This window comes from Cricetulus griseus, chromosome 3, assembly GCF_003668045.3.
Source record: "Cricetulus griseus strain 17A/GY chromosome 3, alternate assembly CriGri-PICRH-1.0, whole genome shotgun sequence".
NCBI lineage: Eukaryota > Metazoa > Chordata > Mammalia > Rodentia > Cricetidae > Cricetulus > Cricetulus griseus.
Genome location: NC_048596.1, coordinates 190,902,666 through 190,911,427, shown reverse-complemented (window position 1 = coordinate 190,911,427; position 8,762 = coordinate 190,902,666). Strand labels below are relative to the sequence as shown.

The window sequence follows — 8,762 nt, the reverse complement described above, 5'->3', positions numbered from 1 at the left end:
CAAGACAAAACGGCAGCCCACAGATTGGGAAAAGTTATTCACCAATCCCACGTTGACAGATCATCCCAGATGATCTCCAAAATATACAAAGAAATCAAGAAACTAGTCTGCAAAAAACCAAACAATCCAATTAAAATATGGGGTACAGAACTAAATAGACAATTCTCAATAGAAGAATCTAAAAAGAGTCTCTTAGATCAATCACTATGATAGGACATCCTTTAGCTATCAAGGAAGGTAATGGCATTCCAGGTTGCAGAGAGCCCATTGGTTGAATTACCTTATTTATGGATCTCAGGTCTGTCAACATACTCCACTTACCTGACTTCTTTTTGATAACAAATATAGGAAAATTCTGAGGGCTGCTAGATTCCTCTATGTTTCCAGTTTCTAGATGTTCCTGTACTAACTTTTCGAAAGCCTCTAACTTCTCAGAGGTCATAGGTCATTGTCCCAGCCAAACAGGTTCATCTGCAAGCCATTTCAATGGCAGGGCCTTTGGCTTCTCTGAAGGTCCGTCATTTGTACTGAGTTCCTGTACAGCATGGATGGTTGGAAACTGTTTTCCATAGCGTCTTACCAGATCTTTTCTACTATCTAAAGATTGTACATAATTTGTATCCAATGATGGAGGAATATTAATCTGAGTATTCCATTGCTGTAAGAGATCATGAACCAGAGATTTATAGCTATATCTGCCACGCATTGTTTCAGTCCCCCTTTCTGTCCTTCTGGTCCTATGCAGACCACCAAGTTAACACTCTGTTGATAAACTTCCAATTCCTAAACATTGTACATTTGCCTCTTTAAGAGGCCATTTCTGAGGCCAAGCCTTTTTGGTAATAATAGCCACATCTGCCCCAGTGTCTACTCAGCCAGAAATAACTTTATTATTAATTTTCACTTTCAACTGAGGTCTTTTATCATCAGTAGCAGTTTGCAAAAATATGCGTTTCTCATTTTGCCCATTCACATTTGATACTTCATCACTATTGAAGCTACCATCTAGAGCAGTATCATTTATCACAATAGGCAAAGAACTAGCTATTCATCCTGTGAGAGACTGTCTTACACTGCTACTGGGAACGACCTGACTTTTCTCGATGTGGGGGCATCTTGAGGCCCCCCTCGGGATTTCCCGGCCTTAACAGGTTTCCTTGCATGTCCCTGGTCGATATACATTCATTGGTCCAGCGTCTGCCCTTACCATATCTTCTACACAATCCAGAAGGCAGTGGCCTTCTGTATGAGGCATTGTTAGAATTTGTTTGTCTACAATTACTCTTAGTATTTCCCATTCTCCCACAGCTGAAACATCTCGGTTTCTGGTGCTTTCGTGGTCTCCTGAGGAAGGCTCTTCCTACCCAAGGTTGATAGTAGTGGTAAATTCTAGCCTCTTAATATATGAAATATATTAATTAATATATAAAAGCTATCACTTTATTCACTGAGAAATTATGCATTTATTTTGTGCGGAGGGGAAAAGATGACAAACACTGTCAAAAGAAAATATACCTCCCCAAATTAATTCTTACATTTTTCCCTTTTATATCATTTTAAAAAGTCAGTTACATTGCGAAATCTTTCTTTTTTTTGAGACGGGCTCTCACTCGGTAGTTCTGGATGGACTGAATCTCATGTAAACCAGGTGGGCCTAGAATTTAGATCCACCTGCCTTTGCCTATGAAGCTGGATGAGGATGTGTATGACTCCCAATCTAGAAGCTGGCTTTAAACTCAGAGAGATCCGCCTGCCTCTGCCTCCCGAGTGCTGGGATTAAAGGAGTGAACCACCAACGCCCGGCACTCATGAACTCTTTACCCTGCCAAACATCCTGTTTGTGGTTTCCTAATATCCTGCCTATACTAACACCTGGTGCACAAACAACCCATTTTGCCCCTCCCCAATCCTGACTATAGAAGCTAGCCTGAGAAAAGTAAAGTTTGTCACTTGATCAGAATCCTGTCTTGTGGTCATTCTTTCCGCATCTCTTGTCCCCATTCCCTATCCCTGACTCTCTTGCCCCATGTTGACATCCTGCAGATTGGGACATTAGCCTGTCATCATAGGCTAACTAGTGTCTTAGGTGTGTGGATAACTAGTGGCTTAACTCTGCATTATGATCCTTAGTGAAGCTTTATTTGTTAGGTTTCAAGCACATTATCACTACATTTCTCCTTTTTGCCCAATATAATAATAAAGGCTATAACTAATATAAGAAAAACTATGTACAACAAATCCCATAACTAATATATCTGATATATATATATATGCAATAATTACCTCATAATTTGTCTAACCCATTTGCATTTGACAAATCATAGAAAATACTCCATTATCTATTCTATCTTAGAGAGATCAAAGTTTGTAGCTAATTTACTTGCAATCTTAACTTGGATTAGCATCCAAAACTATCTTTTGATATCTATCAACCTTACACATTTTACATCTCTCAGTTCAACCTAGACAATCTGAGGAGCAGAGTGGTTTGGAGATTCAATCAAAGGAGAGGATCGCCCCCTTTGGTCTGAGCATTGGTAGAGTTGACACTCTCTAGTGGCTAGCTGCTTTGCTTCTCTGGTCTTCAAGCAAGTATTATTTGTTAGATTATATACAAAAAGCACTACACAGGACGTTACTACATAGCCCCTAACTAACTTGGTACTCAGTATGTAGGCCAGGCTATTTTCAAATTTATAGAGATCAGTTTTTCTCTACCTTTAGAATGCTGGAATTAAAGGTGTGGCCAAAGGGCCTTGCCACTCTGCTTCTTTGTTCTTGGTTTTGATTTTAGATAATCCTCCCACACTCAAATTGGGTGTTTCAATTCATGTACACAAATGCCTATGTCTGAGGCAGGAAAATAGGAAACTTTGGAGGAGGATCCTGATATCAACATATAAAAGATAGCAGAGAAGTAAAACTGGGAGCCCTTAAATTACCTGAGCTTTAATCAACCAAAAGAGCATGCTCAGAAAAGCCCTGTGAACATGGGAGAAGTGGGTACTTACTTAATTGTTCATGAAAGTTTACTGCAGCTTGTCTTAGAACTTTTACCTTTATTGCTCTTTTGGAGGAAGACCATAGGTTGGGGCCTGGCACAACTCCAAGCTTCTCTGAATCATGCTCTTAATAAATGGCCCCTTTTCTGTAATAAATTTGTGTCTCTAAAATTTAATATAAAGAGGTACAGGGACCTGGAAACTCCAGACACAAATTTGCACCTGTGACATTCCTAGCAATCACACTGACTAGCAATTATCCTTAAAAATCTTGCATATTATTATTATTATTATTATTATTATTATTATTATTATTATTGTGGTGGTGGTGGTATCTCTGTAGCCCAGGTTGACCTGGACTCATTGTGAAACCGGGTCTAGGCTGAAACTTGCTCCAATCCTGGTGCTGTAGTCTCCCATGTACTGAGATTAGAGGCGACAGCGACCACTCTGAGTTTCAACATTACTTTTTACTACCCAGAAATATCAGGAAGTTTCCCAGACATCATTTTCACCAAAAAAAGAAGCTTGCCTTTATAAGGACTCATGATTTAATTTAAATCAGGTCTGGAGAGTGTATGGGCTGGGCCTCTCAATATTATCAACTTACTGGTATTTATGAATGAGAGATGTCTGGCTCTGGTCATATCCTAGTAAAAGTTGTGCCCCTTGCATATTTCTCTTTTTGTTTTTGTTTTGTTTTTTGAGTATTATCAAACTTATTCAGCACAGGTGACTCCATCTTATCACAAATTCCTAGTTAGTGAAGAAGTAATCACTCAAAAAATAGGTTCAAAGGGAGACATTGCTGCTGGGAAGTAGGCTTTAAAACATGGGCAGGGAACTCAGCAGCAGGATCCAACACACCCAGACACTGCCGAGGACCTGGTAGCAGTTCTGCCTGCATCCAACAGACCAGGTAGGCTAGGGGCTGTTTCCGGTTCTAGTTACGTGGCCCTGCAAAGAGTCATCAGAAGCCATCTGCTCACTGATCTGATACTCGGCTGCTGTATACAAGACACCCGGACCCTGTCAGGGTCCCTGGTGTAACAGTACCACCTCCATCCACAACAAGAAGACAGACATCAGAGTGTTGGAACTATTTCCATCTACCAGAAGGGAACGTTGGTCCCATCCCACCACGAGAGGAAGAGACTCCTACTACACTCACCAGAATAAAGGATGAGAAGAGGACAATGTAAAAGCACATTCAACAACAGAAAACACAATATGATACAACAGGAGACTAGAAAGCATACACCAGCAACACCTGAACATCACAGTGCAGATGAAGCAGAAGAGAATGACCTTAAAAACAACTTCTTGGAAATGATAGAGGACCTCGAAGACTACATGAGAAAATCCCTTAAAGTAATGGAAGAAAGAACAAACCAAAAAATACAAGATATCAACAAGTCTCTCAAGGAAACAATTCAACCTAAAAACTGAAATAGAGACAATAAAGAAAGCACAATCTGAGGGAATATTGGAAATAGAAAAGCTGGGTAACTGATCAGGAGCTACAGACAGAAGCATAACCAACAGAATGCAAGAGATGGAAGAGAGAATCTCAGGAGTTGAAGATATAATAAGAGAAATAGACTCATCAACCAAAGAAAATCTTAAGTCCAACAAATCCCTTACACAAAATCTCCAGGAAATACTGGATACTGTGAAAAGACCAAACATAAGAAAAATAGGTATAGAAGAGTGTGAAGAAAGCCAACTCAAAGACACAGAAAACATATTCAACAAAATCATAGAAGAAAACTTTACTAACCTAAAGAAAAACATGCAAGTGAAAATACAAGAAGCCTACAGAACACCAAATAGACTGAATCTTAAAAAGATCTCCTCACCACATAAAATTTAAAACACCAAGCATATAGAATAAAGAGAAAATATTAAGAGCAGCAAAGGAAAATGTTTAATTAACATTTAAAGGCAAACTGATCAGAATTACACCTGTCTTTTCCATGTAAACTCTGAAAGCCAGAAGGTCTTGGATAGATATTCTACCTACACAAATAGATCATGGATGCCATCCCAGATTACTATACCCAGCAAAGCTTTCAATCAATATAGATGGAGAAAACAAGACATTCCATGACAAAACCAGATTCAAACAATACATATCCACCAATCCAGCCCTATTGGATGTTCTGGAAGGAAAACTGCAACCCAAGGCTATTAACTACAACCAAAAAAATATAGGCAATTTATAACCCCACTTTACCCTATGCCAAAAGGAACAAGGGATAGAATCCCACACATAATCTTGCCACCATCACCAAATTAAAAACAAATAAGATTGAACAATCAATGGTCCTTAACATGCATCAACATTAATGGTCTTAACTTGCCTTTAAAAAGACACAGATTAGCAGACTGTATAGGAAGACAGAATCCATCCTTCTGCTACATACAAGAAACATACCTCAACTTCAAAGACAGACGGTACCTAAGAATTAAAGTTGGGGAAAGATTTTCCAATAAATTGCACCCAAGAAACAATTGCGGTGGCAAACCTTATATCCAAGAAATTAATCTAAAATCTATCAAAAGAGAAGAAGGTGGCCACTTCCTATTCATCACAGGAGAAATCCATCCGGATGAAGTCTCAATTCTGAACATTTATGCCCCAAATACAAAGGCATCCACGTTTGTATAACAAACATTCCTGAAACTCAAATCACACATAAAACTGCACATAATTAGAGTGGGAGACTTCCACACCCCACTGTCACCACTGGACAGGAACACCAGACAAAAACATAACAAAGAAAGAAAGGAACTAGTAGAAGTTATGGCACAATTGGACTTAACAAAAAGCAATAGCACATTCCATCCAAATACAAAACAATTTACCTACTTCTCAGCACCACACAGAACCTTCTCTAAAATCATCCACATACTTGGCACCATAGGAAACCTCCACAGATACAAAAAAATTGAAATAACCCACTGTGTCTTCTCGACCACCATGCTTTAAAGTTAGCATTCAACAACAACATGAATTACAGAAAGCCTACAAACTCATGGAAATTAAGAAATAATTACACAATTCCTCGGTTGAGGAAGAAATAAAAACAGAAATAAAAGATATCCTAGAATTCAGTGAGAATATGGACACAACATGACCAAACCTATGGGACACTTTCAAAGCAGTGCTAACAGGAAAGTTGAAGCAAGGCCTGAGACTATCTCAGACCCCTGAGGAGACGGCAGCCAACCTCACAGTCCAATCAGAATCTGGTTGTGCTAATGCCGTGTCTGCAGCCCCTTTCCTGGCAGAACCCTAGCAATATGAAGTACAGTTGGACGACTGAGAAGCTTTCTTACTGATTCTGACTCCCAGCACAGCCAAGAAGTTATGCCTCTCCTCTAACCCCTCTTTGTCTACCTCCACCTCAGCCTGGTCCAGAGTGGCGCCAAGAGCACAGTGGAAAGTTTCTATAGCCGCTTCCATGGAATGTTCCTACAGAATGCGAGTCAGAAGGACATCATTGAGCAGCTGCAAAAACGCAGACCATCCAGGACATTCTGTCAAACTTTCAGCTTCGTGCATTCCTGGACAACAAATATGGGGTCCGTCTCCAGGAGATAGCTACAACTGCTTTATCCGCTACCTCCAAAGCAATAACAACACTGCCCTGTTCAAGGTGCTTGCCGAGCACATTCACTTGGACGTGCAGCCTGCCAAGAGGACAGACTACCAGCTATATGCCAGTGACGGCTCCTCCCGCAGTGAGAGCAGCGACCCGGAGCCACCAGATGTGCCCAACTCTATTCTGCAGAATGGGGCTGCCCTGGAAGTCTTGCAGGAGAAAATCAAGCAGGTCAAGGATGGACCTCTATCCCTCACCACCACCTGCTTCTATGCCTTCTATAACACAGAGCAGCTGCTGGATACTGCAGAGATCTCTTCTGATAGCAAGCTTCTGGCTGCTGGGTTTGAAAACTCCCACATAAAGCTCTGGAGCTTGTAGCCCAAAAAGCTGAAATCAGAGCCCCACCATGTGGACACATCTAGTATCCGTCTAGCTTGTGACACTCTGGAGAAGGAGAATGAGGAGGATAATACAGACACAGACATGAGATGAAGATCCTCCGAGGACACTGTGGCCCAGTGTACAGCACAAGTTTCCTCTCAAAGAGCTCGGGGCTGCTCTCTTGTCCTGAAGATATGTCCATCAGGTACTGGGACCTAGGGAGCTTCACCAACACTGTGCTGTATTAGGGACTTGCCTACCCTGTATGAGATGTGGACATCAGCCCCTACAGCCTGTATTTTGCCAGTGGGTCCCATGACCGTACTGCCAGGCTGTAGTCTTTTGATCGGACGTACCGCTGAGGATATATGCAGGACACCTGGCTGATGTGGACTGTGTCAAATTCCACCCCAATTCAAACTAATTGGCAACAGGTTCCAGTGACGAAACTGTCTGGCTGTGGAGTGCCCAACAGGGGAACTCAGTGTGGCTATTCACGGGTCACCGAGGTTCCGTGCTTTCCCTTTCCTTTTCTCCCAAAGGTCAGTACTTGGCATCCGCTGGTGAGGACCAGAGGTTAAAGTTGTGGGACTTGGCATCTGGGATGCTTTTTAAAGAACTGAGACGACACACGGACAGTATCACCAGTCTGGCCTTTAGCCCAGACAGCTGTCTGTTTGCCTCTGCCTCCATGGACAACTCTGTGCGTGAATGGGATATCAGAAGCACATGCTGCAACATACCTGCTGATGTCTCTTCCAGTGAGCTCATGTGCATGTACACTGGACAGATGAGCAATGTCCTGAGTGTACAGTTCGTGGCCTGCAACCTCTTCCTCGTGACTGGAATCACACAAGAGAATCAAGAACATTATTTTTTTAATTCAGTTGGCAGACTTGGTGGGGCTGGAAGACTGGTCACAGTCCAGGACTTGCTAAAACTGAATCAATGATTACAAAAGAGCCCTCCCCTACCCCACACTCAATCAACACAGCTCTGGTGCACAAGACTCCAGTTGAGAGCTGTATGCACAGGCTTGAGGCCTCCTGGCTCTAGGCAGGCACCTTGCTTTTGCATTTCCCTCTTCCCAGTAGGGTTACTGGAACAGTTGCAAAACTCCTCTGTAGCAGCTGTAGACAGTTTCTCCTGTGGCTACCCCTCAAGGGAAGTGGTGACAGGAACTAGGAAAGGAAGGGATGATCTAGCAGTCTTTCTTTTCCATAATGATAGAACCAGTATTTATTACTGTTATTTATTATTATTATTATTATTATTATTATTATTATTATTATTAATTATCATCATTGAGGAGGAAACCTAGCATTGGCAGAGGTGTCTCTGCTTCTATCTGCAGGTTTGACTCTTGGCACTGGCTATGATACTTGGAATTTTGAGGTTCAGGGAATTCAGACTTTGGTAGCCCAAGTATCAGGAGAAAGGGGTACCATATAATGTGCTTTTGCAAGCAGGCAGGTAGCTTAACTGAACATTGAGCTCTTGCAGTGATGGTGGGAGAGAAAGATTCTTTTACTGGCTTATATTTTCCTATATGAAATATTTCTTGTGCATTCTATGAGATAATGGGTGCCAGTTACATTCAAACTCCCGCACATGAAGGTGTATTATGTATTAGCTACTTCACACCAGTTTGAAGCTTAGAGGTGTATTGTGTATTAGCTACTTCACACCTGTTTCAAGAAAATACGTGAAAAAACTACTTAGTGGATACAATTTGCTTATAGTTTCAGAGGACTTATCAGATAAAAGT

General features: G+C 41.4%; 1 pseudogene; it reads left to right on the top strand.

Moving 5' to 3' along the window:
• Positions 1–206: 206 nt before the first annotated feature.
• Positions 207–7,946, top strand: LOC100764049 (annotated as a pseudogene).
• The last annotated feature ends 816 nt before the right edge of the window (positions 7,947–8,762 follow it).